The 16,105-nt window shown below is 46.5% G+C and overlaps 1 protein-coding gene across 1 annotated transcript in view; it reads right to left on the bottom strand.

The window, feature by feature from the left end:
- Nucleotides 1-16,105, bottom strand: part of LOC117096641 (melanoma antigen preferentially expressed in tumors-like) — a 51,511-nt gene that overhangs the window by 8,034 nt on the left and 27,372 nt on the right. Inside the window, exon 4 of the mRNA XM_033234101.1 lies at nucleotides 10,165-10,317. The gene's annotated coding sequence lies outside the window, so the exon portion shown is untranslated. The remainder of the gene's footprint in view (nucleotides 1-10,164; nucleotides 10,318-16,105) is intronic.

Below are 16,105 nucleotides of genomic sequence, written 5' to 3'. Positions count from 1 at the left end.
TCTTCAACAATGGGTTGCTGTTGGGCCTAACCAACTTTAAGATTTGGTGGGCTTGACACAACTTACCTTGTGACAGGCAGCTGTGGATGTGTGGTCGACAGGTATCTCATGGTCCTCTACCAGGGCCAACAGCACTGCAGAAGCTGTTTTACAAAACACATGTAATTCATTACTGCAGACTGCACTTAGCCTTGCTCTAGACCCTGAAGGGCCTGTGCTGTGATTCTCCCGCTGGAGCTCACTGCAAATTCCACATGGTATTTTTTCTTACCACCGATCCCTCCAATCCCCTAACTTCTGCCAAGTCTTATGGCCCAAGCAGCAGGGCTGTTTTCACTGCAGCCTGGTCAGGCAGCAGCAGACTTTGCTATGCCAGGCTGCATTCAAAGGTGGCAGCCTTCTGTAGACCGATGGCAGAGGCCAGAGGTGGAACATGTTGTTTCCAAAACCTGAAGAGTTCTGCCAGGCATTATGCTTGGACGATCTGACCCAGCCTGCCTTGACCACTTAGGCGCTCAAAACTGTACTCATATGACAGGTCCCTGAATCTTCATACAGATTTATCTCCTACTCTTTATAGTGCATGTTTCTTTTTTTTTTTTTTTTTTGAGACGGAGTCTCGCTCTGCCGCCCAGGCTGGAGTGCAGTGGCCGGATCTCAGCTCACTGCAAGCTCCGCCTCCCAGGTTTAGGCCATTCTCCTGCCTCAGCCTCCCGAGTAGCTGGGACTACAGGCGCCCGCCTCGTCGCCCGGCTAGTTTTTTGTATTTTTTTTTTTAAGTAGAGATGGGGTTTCACCGTGTTAGCCAGGATGGTCTCGATCTCCTGACCTCGTGATCCGCCCGTCTCGGCCTCCCAAAGTGCTGGGATTACAGGCTTGAGCCACCGCGCCTGGCCTATAGTGCATGTTTCTTATGAAGGCCTCCAACATGCTAGCCATTTCCTACTAAACTAACTCAACTAGCATGGTGTCAACATCACAGTCAATCAATGGGATATTCTGTGGGATGCCCAGATGGCAGAATTCTCCCACATCAATAAAACTCACCCTTATCTAATTTTCATGTTCTCGTCCCCCTCCATCATGCACCCTCATGATCCAGTCCCATGCCTAGCCCTTTGACTCCTGCTGGTACCTGCTGGTTAGGTCTTATGGCTCCTCTGGGGTATAGTCCCTTTTCTCCCCCTTTTAAAAAATGTTTTGAGACAGGGTCTCTTCTGTCCCTCAGACTGGAGTGCAGTGTCATGTTCATGGCTCACTGCAGCCTTGACCTCCTGGGGTCAAGAGATCCTCATGTCTCAGTCTCCTGGGTAGCTAGGACTACATGTGTGAGCCCACAAGCTCAGCTAATTAAAAAAAATTTTTTTTTTTGTAGAAGTGAATGTTCCACTATATTGCCCAGGTTGGTCTCAAACTCCTAGGCTCAAGTGATCCTCCTGCCCCAAACTCCTAGGCGCAAGTGATCCTCCTGCCCCAGCCACCTGAAGTGCTGGGGTTACCGATGTGAGGCACCTCACCCAGCCTTTTCCCCCTTCTCATGATGAGCACATCTCCTGCTGTGTTGTGCTGGGACTTAACCCTAGTCCTAGGCCAAGAGGGTAATTAGGCAAGATGGTGAAGAATGCATATTTTGTCTTAGTGAGAGAAGCCTCTGTAAACAAAGGAGTTTAGCTCTTAATAGGCTGAGTTAGTCCACTTCTGTAGGCTTAGGAGATGGAGGAAAATCAGTGACTTAAGATTTTAGAGGCCTCAATCCAGATAACTCTATCAATATATATGGGGGTGTTGACCAGGCAAGATAGTTCATGCCTGTAATCTCAGCACTCTGGGAGGCCGAGGCGGGCAAATCAGTTGAGATCAGGAATTTGACACCAGCCTGGTCAGCATAGAGAAACCCCATCTTCACTAAAAATACAACAAAACCCTAGGCATGGTGGCATATGCCTGTAGTCCCAGCTATTTGGGAGATTGAGACACAAGAATCTCTTGAACCTGGGAGGCAGAGATTGCAGTGAGCTGAGATTGTGCCACTGCACTCCAGCCCGGGCAACAGAGCAAGACTCTGTCTCAAAAAACCCCCCCACCACCCCCCAAAAAAAGAAAAAAACCTGACTTTTCTCCAGCAGTCTGGATCAATCACCGCAACCGGTCCAGTGATCCCTGATGGTTGAGCAGCATTAGAACCCCAAATTTCTAGGGTCAGACTCAGCTTCCAGTTTATTAAGTTCCATGCACTTAACGATTGTTCTGCTCGATTTTGGGTCAGCAGTTACATGAACTCCAGTGTTCTGGAGATGTGGCTCAGTGCAGGGCTATGGTTTCAAAGTTACTCAAGCAAAGCCACCAAAAGCCTGTAGCCCAGAATACCTGTCATAGGCCGTCCTGTCAATCCCTGAGACAGTCCCTTGTTGTTGAAGATGAAGCTCTTTGGCCTGCAGCTGGTTGCCAGAGCTTTCAGGAAAGCATCAGAGTGAAACAATCATTTCTGATGACAAAAGACTTAAAATGGCTGTGAAGAGCTCTATTAATTCCTCAAATGTTCATTGCTCTATGTTTTTTACTCTCCTTTTATAACTCCTACTGCCAGGCTATTGGCCTTTCTACTTCTATCCTCACCCTGGCATTCCCACTTTAGTAAATGACCCCACAAGTACTTCAGCTCCCATTCAAAGACCTTGGATTACACTTGGGTCCTCTCTCTTACTCAACAGCCCATCCTATGCCAAGTCTCACCAATTCTTCTGTCTCTCCCTCTCCACACACACACGTGTACAAACTTATTTACAAACAATTATTTTTAAAAATCTCTCTTCTGAGGTTCCAGCTCTTCTTCTTCTTCTCCTTCTTCTTCTTTTGAGACCTAGTCTCGCTTTGTCACCCAGGCTGGAATGCAGTAGCACAATCTCAGCTCATTGCAATCTCTGCCTCCTGGTTTCAAGTGATTCTCATGCCTCAGCCTCCTGAGGAGCTGGGACTACAGGCATGCACCACCACGCTCAGCTAATTTTTTTGTGTTTTTAGTAGAGACAGGGTTTCACTATGTTGGCTCAGCTGGTCTTGAACTCCTGACCTCAAATAATCTGCCCGCCTCGGCCTCCAAGGTGTTGGGATTACAGGTGTGAGCCACTGTCCCCAGCCTCTCTCTCTCTTTTTTTTTGAGACAATGTCTTACTCTGTCGCCCAGGCTAGAGTGCAGTGGTGTGATTTTGGCTTACTGCAGCCTTAATCTCCCAGGCTCAGGCCATCCCACCTCACCCTCCTGACTAGCTGGGACCACAGGCATGCTCCACTATGCCCAGCTAATTTGTGTATTTTTTTTGTACATACAGGGTTTCACTATGTTTCCCAGGCTGGTCTCAGACTCCCGGGCTCCAGTGATCCTCCCACCTTGGCCTCCCAAAGTGTTGGGATTACAGCCACCACACCCAGTCACAGCTTTCTTTTTAGAGTTCACCACAGTTTGAGTGATTATTTGGAATTTTTAAGTGGCAAAAATTACAACAATATATTTGTAAATGAAAGAGAATTGTGAAATGTATTTGAAATTTTAACTTTAAGATTTTCTTTAAAATACCCATAGTGAATGAAGAATATCAAAGTAACTATTGTTAAAAAATGGGGCTTCATTTGGGTTAAAACACAAGAATGATGAACATGATCAAAATTCTTCAAAGTGCTTGCTTGGAATGATACAGAGAGGATTAGCAAATACAAGTGATTTTTTTTTTTAAGAGATGGGGTCTCACTATGTTGCCCAGGCTGGTTTCGAACTCCTGAGCTAAAGCAATCCTTCCGTCTTGGCCTCCCCAAGTGCTAGGATTATAGGTGTGAGTCACCACTCCTCACCAACATGCTAATCTTTTTTTCTTTTTTTGAGATGGAGTTTCGCTCTTGTTGTCCAGGTTGGAGTGCAACGGCCTGATCTCAGCTCACCACAACCTCTGCCTCCCAGGTTCAAGCAATTCTCCTGCCTCAGCCTCCTAAGTAGCTGAGATTACAGGCATGCACCACCACACCTGGCTAATTTTTGTATATTTAGTAGAGACAGGGTTTCTCCATGTTGGTCAGGCTGGTCTTGAACTCCTGACTTCAGGTGATCCACCCACCTCAGCCCAAGGTGCTGGGATTACAGGCATGAGCCACCGCCCAGCGATGCTAATCTTATGAACGACAACCAACAACAAATTCTGAATACTAAAGTGTGCAAAATGTATTTAATTCTTTTCATAGCACAGATGAGTTAACTCACGATGTGTTGTCCCAGACACTGTGGAGTCATCTTGAATTCCATGTTCTAAACAAACACCCTTGGCCTGGAGGAATGCACTTGCATATCATGACAGGACCTAGTGTCTTAGATTTAGTCCGGAAGCTTTGAATTTTGAAATCCTCTTTGGAGCTTCTTCTGACACAGCATCTTTTCTCTCTGGAAAGGTAGATGACACCTGAAGAACACAGGCATGATGCGGTGTCAGAGATGGAGCTAAGAATTCTTTTTCTACCACACCCCAGGAAAAGCCTCTTCTGTTCCTGGTGAGGGTGAGAGCTCTGGCTGAGGATTTCCTCTTTCTTCTTTCTTCTCCAAAGAGGATTTTTCAGTCTCTCTGCAAATGGCTGCTTCACAGCTAGGGTTCGTCAAAACCCCTGGATCGTCATGGCCAGTGGTTTGCATCTCTCCAGCGCCACTCCATACGAGTGCCTTTCTGCATCCCGGTCTCATGATGGACTTCTGAGGGCCATGCTCCTCATTTGCAGGGCTCACAAATATTTTGTAAATATCCACCAGTGTTCTGAGAACTGGGTGACCCAGGACAAACTGACCATCTCCAGGGTTCAGGTCCCAGCCATGTCTAGCTTCCTCTTTCCTTTCACTGAAAACTAATGTCCTTTCTGTATCTATATGGACCTTTCTGGGTTCAGTGGTGTGGGAAAAATAGATTGTTGGTGAAGACTCATCTTCATCTCCCGAACTGCCATCATCGCAGTGTTCAGAGTGGGGATGGTGCTCAGAATCATTCCCTTGACCTTGCCTTTGACCTTGCGTTAGTTTTGACTTTAAAATGTCCTTATGAAAATTCCCAAATACGGAAGCCCATAGTCTTATCAGAGATCCCACCTTTTCCCTCTTCCTCTCCATTTCTTTTTCTTTCTTTTTGAGATGGAGTCTCACTCCATTGCCCAGGCTGGAGTGCAATGGTGTGATCTCGGCTCACTGCAACCTCTGCCTCCTGGGTTCAAGTGATTATCCTGCCTCAGCCTCCTGAGTAACTGGGACTACAGGTGCCCGCCACCATGCCCGGCCAATTCTTTTATTTTTAGTAGAGATGGGGTTTCACCATATTGGCCAGGCTGGTCTTGAACTCCTGACATTGTGATCTGTCTGCCTCGGCCTCCCAAAGTGTTGGGATTACAGGCGTGAGCCACTGCATCCAGCCTCTTTCCCTCCATTTGTGAACTCCATCCCAGGATCATGGTTGAGTTCACCCAGCAGGTTTTCTTGCCTCTCCAGTTCTTCCAGTCGAGCCCACAGTTCCTCATTTGTAAGCAAAGCATCCTTGGACTTGACATCATTTTCAAAACCTGAGGTTTGGGATTCTGAATGAGGTTTATGTGCAATCCAGGGTTTTCTCTTTAATTCAGACTTGTTTTGAAGATGTTTTCTTATGTCAACAAGATCTCCATCCCCATGGTTCCATCCCTGCAGATCTGCTGTGAATGCAACTTTAGATTCAAAGTTTCTCCTGGCTTTTGTAAAGTCATCTAGTGCCTTCCTCACACACTCCTTCCTATGCTCCACTAACCCTACTGCTTGCTTTGCAGAGTACTGGCAAAACCAGTTGTCCCCGAGGAGAACAGTGATTTTGTTGGTATCCACAAGCCTTCCTGGTATGAAGGCAAGAGCCCAGTTGGCACCATGAGTTTGCAAGACAGCCTATTGGGCAAGGTTTGGAGTCGCTCTTAGAGGGTGTTATAGTCCCCCTCTACCTTTTGCCAGTGTGTGATTTCATCTTAGCACCTAGAGATCATCTTTTCCTGTTCTCCTTGGAGCCTCGCAACCTGTTGGGGATGCAGCTGCTTGAAGGCAGCCGAGGAGGCTGCACGGTGGGGAACATGGTGGGGCTCCATGGCTCCTGGTTCTGTGTGTGTGCTGTGGTTGGCACTGCTCAGGCTGCTGTCCCCAGTCATGGAGACTGCAGTGCCCAGCTTCCTCCAGCTGGGTCCTCACGAGATCCTTCCTGCAAGCAGTGCTCCCAGCTCCTCAGTCCCTTCAAAAGATAAATCATTCTGGAGATGGGTGGTGGTGATGTAGCATGACAATGTGGCTACCTTCAATGCTACTGAGCTGCATACCGAAAAATGGTTAAAATGCAGAATTTTATGTTATGTATATTTTACCACATTAAAAAAAATTAGCTGGGCACAGTGGCTCACACCTGTAGTCCCAGCACTTTGGGGGGCTGAGGCAGGAGGATCGCTTTTAGCCCAGGCATTTGAGACCAGCCTGGGCAACACAGTGAGACCCCATCTCTACAAAAAAACCCACAAAATTATGTGGCCAAGTTGATTGCCTACCTGTAATCTCAGCATCTCCGGAGGTGGAGGTGGGGGGATCACTTGAGCCCAGGAGTTCAAGGCCTCAGTTTATTGTGATCACATCACTGTGCTCCAGCCTGGGTGACACAGCGAGACCCAGTCTCCAAAATAATAATAATAGTAATAAATAACAGTAATAATAAATAATAATAAATAAAAAATAAGTAATAATAAATAATAAATAAAAATATCCACTTTGGGCTGGGCACGGTGGCTCACACCTGTAATCCTACCACTTTGGGAGGCCGAGGCAGGCAGATCACGAGGTCAGGAGATCGAGACCATCCTGGTTAACACGGTGAAACCCTGTCTCTACTAAAAATACAAAAAATTAGCTGGGCGTGTTGGCAGGCACCTGTAGTCCCAGCTACTCGGGAGGCTGAGGCAGGAGAATGGCATGAACCCAGGAGGCAGAGCTCACAGTGAGCCGAGATCGCGCCACTGCTCTCCAGCCTGGGCGACACAGCGAGACTCTGTCTCAAAAAAAAAAAAAAAATTCCACTTGGGATAATTGTCACAAGAACTTTGCTGTTATGGTTGTGATTTTTTGGAACAATTTCTCAAGGTTCTAACTAAACCAAATCAAACACAACATTGATTTGAACGCCCATGCTCACAGCAGCTTTATTCACAGAAATTACAAGGTAGAAGCAACCCAGATGTCCATCGACAGATGAATGGATCAGCAAGATGTGGTCTCTCCACACAATTCAGCCTTAAAAAGGACGGAAATTCCAACACATACTACAACATGCAGGAACATTGAAGACTTTATGTAAACTAAGGGTACCCACCCCCTACCTCACTGTATTCATATGCTGAAATCCTAACCTCAAGGTGATGGTATTAGGATATGGGATTATTAGATTGAAAGTTTGGGAGGTAATTAGGTCACGAGGGTGGAGCTCCCATGATGGGAGTTATGTCCTTATAAAAGGGATTCCAGAAACCCCTCTTACCCCTTCTGCCATGTAACAAGAACACAGGAAGTCAGAAGTCTGTAAATGAAAGCGGGCCCTCACCAGAACCCAACCATGCTGGCCCTTCATCTTGGAATTCCAGCCTCCAGAGCCATGAGGCATGAATGTCTGTTGTTTATAAACCACCCAGACCATGGAACTCTGTTATGGCAGCCTTACCTCACTAAGACACTAATCTAAATAAACCAGTCCACAAAAGAACAAACACTGTATGATTCCACTTACGTGAGGTACCTAGAGTAGTCTAATTCATAGAGACAGAGTAGAATGGCGGTTGCCAGAGACTGAGGGGAGAGGGAAATGGAGAGTTGTTTAATGGCATGGTGTTTTAGTTTTGCCAAATAAAAAAGTTCTGGATTGGTTGCACAACACTGTGAATGTACTTAATGCTTCTGAGCTGTACACTTAAAAATGGATGCCTGGGCATGGTGGCTCATGCCTGTAATGCCAGCACTTTGGGAGGCTGGGGCAGGGGACTGCTTGAGCCGAGGAATTCAAGACCATCCTGGGCAACATAGCAAGACTCTGTCTCCACAAAAGGTTTAAAAAAAATTCACCAGGTGTGGTGGTGCACACCTGTGGTCCCAGCTACTTGGGAGTCTCAGGTGGGAGGACGGCTTGAGTCTGGATGTTCGAGGCTGCAGTGAGCTGTGATCACACCACTGCACTCCAGCCTAGGCAACACAGAGTGAAGCCCTATCTTTAAAAAGACAGTGGTGAGGCTGGGTGTGTTGGCTCACACCTATAATCCCAGCACCATGGGAGGAGGAGGTGGGTGGATTATTTGAGCCCAGGAGTTTGAGACCAGCCTGGGCAATGTAGCAAGACCCTGTCTCCACAAAAAATTAGCTGGGCATGGTGGTGCATGTCTGTGGTCCCAGTTACTTGGGAGGCTGAGGTGAAAGGATTACTTGAGCCTAAAAGATTGAGGCTGCAGTGAGCTATGATTGTGCCACTGTGCTCCAGCCTGGGTGACAGAGGGAGACCTTGTCTCAAAAAAAAAAAAAAAGGATAAGGTGTTAAGTTTTATGTTATGTGTATTTTCCATTTTCACAACATTTTTTAAAGAAACAGGGTCTTGCTATGTTGCCCAGGCTAGAGTGCAGTGGCTATTCACATGGGTGATCATAGGGTACTACAGCTTCCAATAACTCAGCTGGAGTTGAGATGATTCTGCCTCAGCCTCCCGAGTAGCTGAGACCACAGCTGTGCACAGCTTTGCCTGGCTCTATTTTACTACACTACAGTGTCTCTCTTTTCACATGGTTGTTGCAGTAAAAGAAAATTCAGTGTATATAGAAACATCACAAACAATTGTTTTAAGATTATATGTAAAGTGGAATTAAGTTGTAGACTCATATAATTGTCAATAGGTTTTCTACCATAAGAACTTTGGGTGGGGCACTTGAGAACTGATTCAGATGGAAGATGGTTCTAGGCTGGTGGAACAGTGTTGAGAATTCCCGAATATGTAGCATTCCTAGACCTCTGTCCACCAACTTAAAGCAGGTCCCCCTACCACCATGATCCTACATGGGGCATCCCCCTTACTAACCTATGGAATCTGGCCCGGCCTCTTTCTCTAGCCTACATTGAGACATTCTCCTTCTTATTTCTCTAGGCCTCAGCCACACTGCCCTTCTTCTATTTCCAAACACACACGAAGCTCTCTCCTGAAACAAAACCTTCCCACACACCACATCTCTGCCTAGTACATACACTGCTGGCAAATTGTGTATTGGGGCTGGGCCCTTTCCACTGTTCAGCTGTCACCCTCTTTTTTTCCTCTGTCAGGGGTCCTTTGAAAACTACTTATTCCAGACCAGGTTCCTGGACATTCTCTCTCATGATACTTATTAAAACATGTTATTGGCCATGTGCGGTGGCTCACACCTATAATTCCAGCACTTTGAGAGGCCGAGGCAGGTGGATTGCCTGAGCTCAGGAGTTTGAGACCAGTCTGGGCAACACGGTGAAACCCCGTCTCTCCTAAAATACAAAAAATTAGCTGGGTATGGCAGCGAGTGCCTGTAGTCCCAGGTACTCGGGAGGCTGAGGCAGGAGAATTGCTTGAACCCGGGGGGCGGAGGTTGCAGTGAGCTGAGATCGCACCACTGCACTCCAGCCTGGGTGGCAGAGCGAGACTCCATCTCCAAAACAAAACCGAACCAAACAACAACAAAAACAAAAACATGTTGTTGTAATTATTTTCCCACTAGACTCCCACAAGATTCCCCACTGGACTCTAAGTTCCACAGGGGCAGGGGCTATGCATATTCACAGTGTCTGCTCCTACTAAAGAGTCTCATAGAGCAGCCTAACAGGTTAGATCAAATAATAGGTTCATATAAAAACCCAAGTCCCAGTTTCTCCTGAAATGCTTTTCTCCTAAAACCCAAATTAAGAACTCTAGGCCTGTACTGGGAAGCTGCCTCCCCTTTCAGACAGGGTCTCCTCCTGATTACCACAATCCCTCCTAGTCTTCTCTTCAACTTGCCTCCCTATGTGGTCATTGCAGGCATTTGAGTTTGTAAACCCGAGTTTACAAAAGGGGATTAGAGAAATGCCCACATCAAATGATCTCACTCACCCGTTTCTCAGATTCTAGGTCCTGATGGTTGGCACACGTTGCAATGAGTGGGGTGGGGGGAGTCCAGCCAGGACCTCAGGCTGGCCACAGACTTCTTCAATTTCCACTCTCTCAGGTTTGGTCCTCAGACTGGAATTATGGTTCCTCAATTCTCTGCAGACAGGAAGTGTTGAGATCTGACTCTTAGTAGTAATTTAGGTGAGAGAAAAAGAGGAGGAGGGAGGTATCTTTGTATCCTATTTGTATCTAAATACCAGAAAAGGCAGGGAGTGGTGGCTTATACCAGAAAAGGCAGGAAGTGGTGGCTTACACCTGTAATCCTGGCACTTTGGGAGGCCAAGGTCAGAGAATCTCTTGAGCCCAGGAGTTTGAGAATAGCCTGGGCAATGTGGCAAGAACAAATCTCTATAAAAAATACAAAAATTAGTTGGACACGGTGGCATGTGGCTATAGTCCCAGCTATTTGGGAGGCTGACATGGGAGGACTGCTTGAGCCTGGGAGGTCAAGGCTGCAGTGAACTGTGATTGTACTACCGCACTCCAGCCTGGGTGACAGAGCAAGACTGTCTCAAAACAAACAAACAAACAAACAGAAAACAACCCGGGAAAATGGCACTTTGGGAACAAGGAACTTGGTCAACCTATTCCTTATTGAAGCAAATAATGTATACAGTGGTCCATTTCTAAGACAAAGTGCCTTGAATCGGCTTAGGTCAGCAAACTACAGAAGAAAGAGGATACACTAGGCCCCTGCTTAAGACAGCCAGTCAATGCCTGCTTGTCAGCCTCGCCTTCCCCACCTTCCCCCCTTAGTTGCCTTCACCAGAACCAAAGTACTTTAGTTTAAGATGAAAGTTTACTAGCCTGCGGCCGGGCGCGGTGGCTCAAGCCTGTAATCCCAGCACTTTGGGAGGCCGAGACGGGCGGATCACGAGGTCAGGAGATCGAGACCATCCTGGCTAACACGGTGAAACCCCGTCTCTACTAAAAAAATGCAAAAAATTAGCGGGCGAGATGGCGGGCGCCTGTAGTCCCAGCTACTCGGGAGGCTGAGGCGAGAGAATGGCGTAAACCGGGAGGCGGAGCTTGCAGTGAGCTGAGATCCGGCCACTGCACTCCAGCCTGGGCGACAGAGCGAGACTCTGTCTCAACAAAAAAAAGAAAAAAAAAAAAAAAAAAAAAAAAAAAGAAAGTTTACTAGCCTGCAAAATAGCTCTTTTTTTCTGTTCTTAGCCTGCCCAGCTACTTAGGTCATAAGTCAAACACTTGAAGAGCCCCGAAGGTAACTAAGATTACAATGCATTGTGGGCTGCAACATGCAGCAAAAGGACCCTAAGAAAACAAAAAACACCTGACACTCCTACCCAACAATCAACATGCGACGTCCGAGAAGATTATGACCCTGTAGTACTCAGCCTATGAGGAACCCAGGCAGGGACCTGTGCACTAGGGGATAAATTGCTTGTTGAAACTACTGGGTGTGCCTGTCTGTCAGACACCTGATCTTGCAAGACTGTCATTAAAAGTCTCACTTTCACTGTTCTCCGGGCCTCTCAGTCCATTTTGGGTTTGGATGAGTGAGATTGTTTCTCACTTTATGAAAAGCTGAAGGTTAAGTGAACTTGAGGAATACTGCCTCCTGCTGGCCAGATGCCATGTAAGCCTAGCCCACCAGCGGAGAATGATAAGCTGGAGTTCTGGAGGGTCTGATTTCCAAGGAATCACTCCCTTGGAAGCTCCTCTAATACACTCTAATGAGATTAACCTGATTAGGTCAATTGTTTGATAAAAAGAAGAGGAAGTTTAGTCACTTCCACATTCTTTGCCCACGACTAACCTCGATTGGATTTGGGGCTATGGTTCAAATGTTTGACCGACTTTTTTCATTTCATCTGTTGGACTTTTGAACAAAAGTTCTCTGAAAAGGAATTTAGAGGAAAGAGACTTATTCCAGTGAACAGTTAGAGTTTGCAAACCCAAGAGACACAACCTTTGGTACAAAAGGAAGTTGCATTCCAGAGAACAAGGGTAGGCTTTGTCTTTTCTAGAGAAAATTCCTGCTTAGGTTCCCACTCAGGTCTGCTTATGCAAATGAAAGATTCAAACTTGTTAGTTTTGACTGACTCTGGCTGGGCTCTGATTAGTCAAAGCAGGTCACAGTCTACTGGTGGCGTAAACAGGAACAGGCAGCTATGTTAAGTCCCAAAGTTTTTCCAGAAACTCCAAGTATGTGTGTGACTTCCAGTCAGCAAATAGCCACTTAGCTTTAATTTAAATTTAGGCCCAGGATTCATCTTGAGGAATCGGCTCTTTCAGGGTTCACAGACCCATCAAAATGTCTATCAGAATGGTTGTGTTAAAAAGCAAATAATGGGCCGGGCATGGTGGCTCAAGCCTGTAATCCCAGCACTTTGGGAGGCCGAGGCAGGCAGATCACCTGAGGTCAGGAGTTCAAGATCAGCCTGGCCAACATGATGAAACCCCATCTCTACTAAAAATACAAAAAAATTTAGCTGGGCATGGGGGTGTGTGCCTGTAATCCCAGCTACTCGGGAAGCTGAGGCAGAAGAATCACTTGAACCCAGGGGGCGGAGGTTGCAGTGAGCCAAGATCATGCCACTGTACTCCAGCCTGGGTGACAGAGCAAGACTCTGTCTCAAAAAAAAAAAAAAAGCAAATAACATTGCCCTGTGCCATGAGCCACACACTCAAATATTTACATAGATACAGTGGAAGTAAAGAGTAAATATGGGCCGGGCGCGGTGGCTCAAGCCTGTAATCCCAGCACTTTGGGAGGCCGAGACGGGCGGATCATGAGGTCAGGAGATCGAGACCATCCTGGCTAACACTGTGAAACCCCGTCTCTACTAAAAAATACAAAAAACTAGCCGGGCGAGGTGGCGGGTGCCTGTAGTCCCAGCTACTCGGGAGGCTGAGGCAGGAGAACGGTGTGAACCCGGGAGGCGGAGCTTGCAGTGAGCTGAGATCCGGCCACTGCACTCCAGCCCGGGCGACAGAGCGAGACTCCGTCTCAAAAAAAAAAAAAAGAGTAAATATGGCTTGATGTGAAAAATAAATTATAACCACTGGAATTTCCTAAAATGTATTTTATTGATCTATAGTGTTAATGCACAACATCCACAAATATCTATATGATGACTGTTTAAAATTCAAGTTAAAATACAAAATGTTAAGTAGTATTTACCTACTTTTACTTTGTTAATTTATGACTCTTTGGATTTGAAATGAGATTTGATATCATTGTATGTATAGACACTCATTGACTTCTTGTGTTATATACCAATAAGCACATTGTTAGGTTGAAAACATCATAAGTCAAAAATGTGTAGCTGGGCCAGGAGCTGTGGCTCATGCCTATAATCCCAACACTTTGGGATGCTGAGGCAGGAGGATCACTTGAGCTCAAGAGTTCAAGACCAGCCTGGGCAACAAAGCAAGACCCCATTTCCACAAAAAATTAAAGAATTAGCCAGTTGTGGTGGTGCATGCCTGGAGTCCCAGTTACTTGGGAGGCTGAGGCAGGAGAATCACTTCTCCTGCCCAGGAGGTCGAGGTTGCCAGGAGGTCGAGGCTGAAGTGAGCTATGACTGTGTCACTATGCTCCAGCCTGGGTAACAAAGTGAGACCTTGTTTTTAAAAGAACACACAGAATGTAGCTGAGTGGGGCTCCTGCTCACTGCCACCGCCAGTGTCTGAAGAATGGTTCCCACTGAATGCATCTCAATTTGGAACCATAATCAAGTAGAAAAACTGTAAGTCCGTTCATTATAAGTTTGGGACCGTCTTATCTGTGGTCTCATGACAGAATACTGTTTAAAAGTGTAGATCCATCAGAATGCTGATGAATTTGTTGTGAAATGCTTCCCCTTGTGTTGCTTCTATCTGATCTATGTGTAGCAGTGGCCGTTTTTTTTTTGTTTGTTTGTTTTTTTAAGTGAAAAACAAATCATGTGCTTCCCTTGATTCTCTCCCCCTTGAAGTTTCCCTTAGAGAACATTCCCTCCCTTCCCTTCCCAGTCCCCACCTCAGAGATGGAGCAACCTCTCCCTTTTATCACACTTCTTCCACTCTGAGGCTCTAGGCGATCAGTTCTGGGTCACTCCCACCCATATGAAGGTTTTTGATGATGCTTGCAGGAATGGGCCCAGATAATTTTCGTGTGGGCAGAAGGTAGATTTTTAGCAGCTCTTGTTAGAGGTCACGTAGGAGATTGTCTCAGCTTCAGCTGCTATTGTAAATACCGATATTGTAGACTGGGTGGGTTGAAAATACCAGAAATGTATCACTCAGAATTCTGGAGGCTTGATGTCCAAGATAGGGCGGGTCTGAGATCAGGGTGTCAGCATGCTTCAGTTCTGACAGGAATCCTCTTCCAGGCTATAGACTGCCAACTTCTTGTGTCTTCGTGTGGCAGAAAAAGGGCTAAAAAGATCTCTAGCGCATTTTTTTTTTTTTTTTTGGACAAAGTCTCACTCTGTTGCCCAGGCTGGAGTGTAGTGGTGTGAGCGGCATGATCTTGGCTCACTGCAGCCTCCGCCTCCCAGGTTCAGGCAATTCTCATGTCTCAGCCTCCCAAGTAGCTGTAGCTGGGACTACAGGCGTGTGTGACCATGCCCAGCTAATTTTTGTATTTTTAGTAGAGATGGGGTTTCAACATGTTGGCCAGGCTGGTCTTGAACTCTTGGCCTGAAGTCATGCACCCGCCTTGGCCTCCCAAAGTGCTGGGATTACAGGTATGAGCCACTGCACCCAGCGGGGCCTCTTTTATAAAGGCACTAATCCCATGCATGGGGTTCTGCCCTCATGACGTAACTACCTCGTAAAGACCCCACGTCTGAGCACCATCACACTGGCGGTTAGGATTTCAGCTTATGAATTTTGGGAGGACACCAACATCCAGTTCATAACAGGATAGTGTTGTCATCCACAATTTTCTTTTTTTTTTTTAAGGGACAGTGTCTCGAACCCTGGTCTCAAGTGATCCTGCTGAGTCAGCCTTCCAAAGCTCTGGGGTTACAGGCATGCACTACCACAGTCAGCCACATCCACATTCTTAATCTCCACCATGGCCTCATGAGCCTCGTCCCCTGTCAGTGGGCTGGGGCCTCAACACAGGTAATACACATATTAGCTGAGGCTCACGAACCCAACTGACTTGTGTAAGAATTTCCAGCTGGTCCCGCAGAGTAAGAGGCTGAAGAGTGGGGAGCAATGCTAGTGTGGCCACTGCTACAGCTCTTGGGCAATATTGACTACTCGCAACCTGTATGTGTGCCCAGGTGCTGGGTGAGCATTTCACTCCACACGAGAGGCATGATTCACTCATTCATTCGTTCATGCCGTTATACTATAGTGAACAGTAAATTCTTGAGTAATATGGGGTTTAGGGGAGCCAGTCCCCTGTTCGGTGGAAAATCTGCCTGGCTGTATATAACTTTTGACTCCCCCAAAACTTAACTACTAATAGCCTGCTGTTGATTTGAAGCCTTATTGATGATACCAACAATTAACACATATTTTGAATGTTAAACATATTATGTACTGGAGTGCAGTGGCACCATCTCTGCTCACTGCAACTTCCCAGGTTTAAGTGATTCTCCTGCCTCAGCCTCCCAAGTAGCTAGGATTACAGGCGTGCACCACCACGCCCAGCTAATTTTTGTATTTTTAGTAGAGATGGGGTTTCACCATGTTGGCCAGGCTAGTCTCGAACTCTTGACCTCAAGTGATCAGCCTGTCTCAGCCTCCCAAAGTGCTAGAATTACAGGTGTGAGCCACTGCGCTGTGCCTGTACTGTATTCTTATAATAAAGTAAGCTAGCGAAAAGAAAATGTTATTAAGATAATCTTAAGGAAGATAAAATCTATTACTATTCATTAGGTAGAAACAGATGGATTATCCTACTGGAGGAGGAGGAAGA

The sequence above is a fragment of the Trachypithecus francoisi genome, unplaced genomic scaffold (genome assembly GCF_009764315.1).
Source record: "Trachypithecus francoisi isolate TF-2019V2 unplaced genomic scaffold, Tfra_2.0 Lachesis_group14, whole genome shotgun sequence".
Lineage (NCBI taxonomy): Eukaryota > Metazoa > Chordata > Mammalia > Primates > Cercopithecidae > Trachypithecus > Trachypithecus francoisi.
The sequence above is the reverse complement of the archived record's forward strand: the minus strand, read 5'-3'. Positions and strand labels throughout refer to the sequence as shown.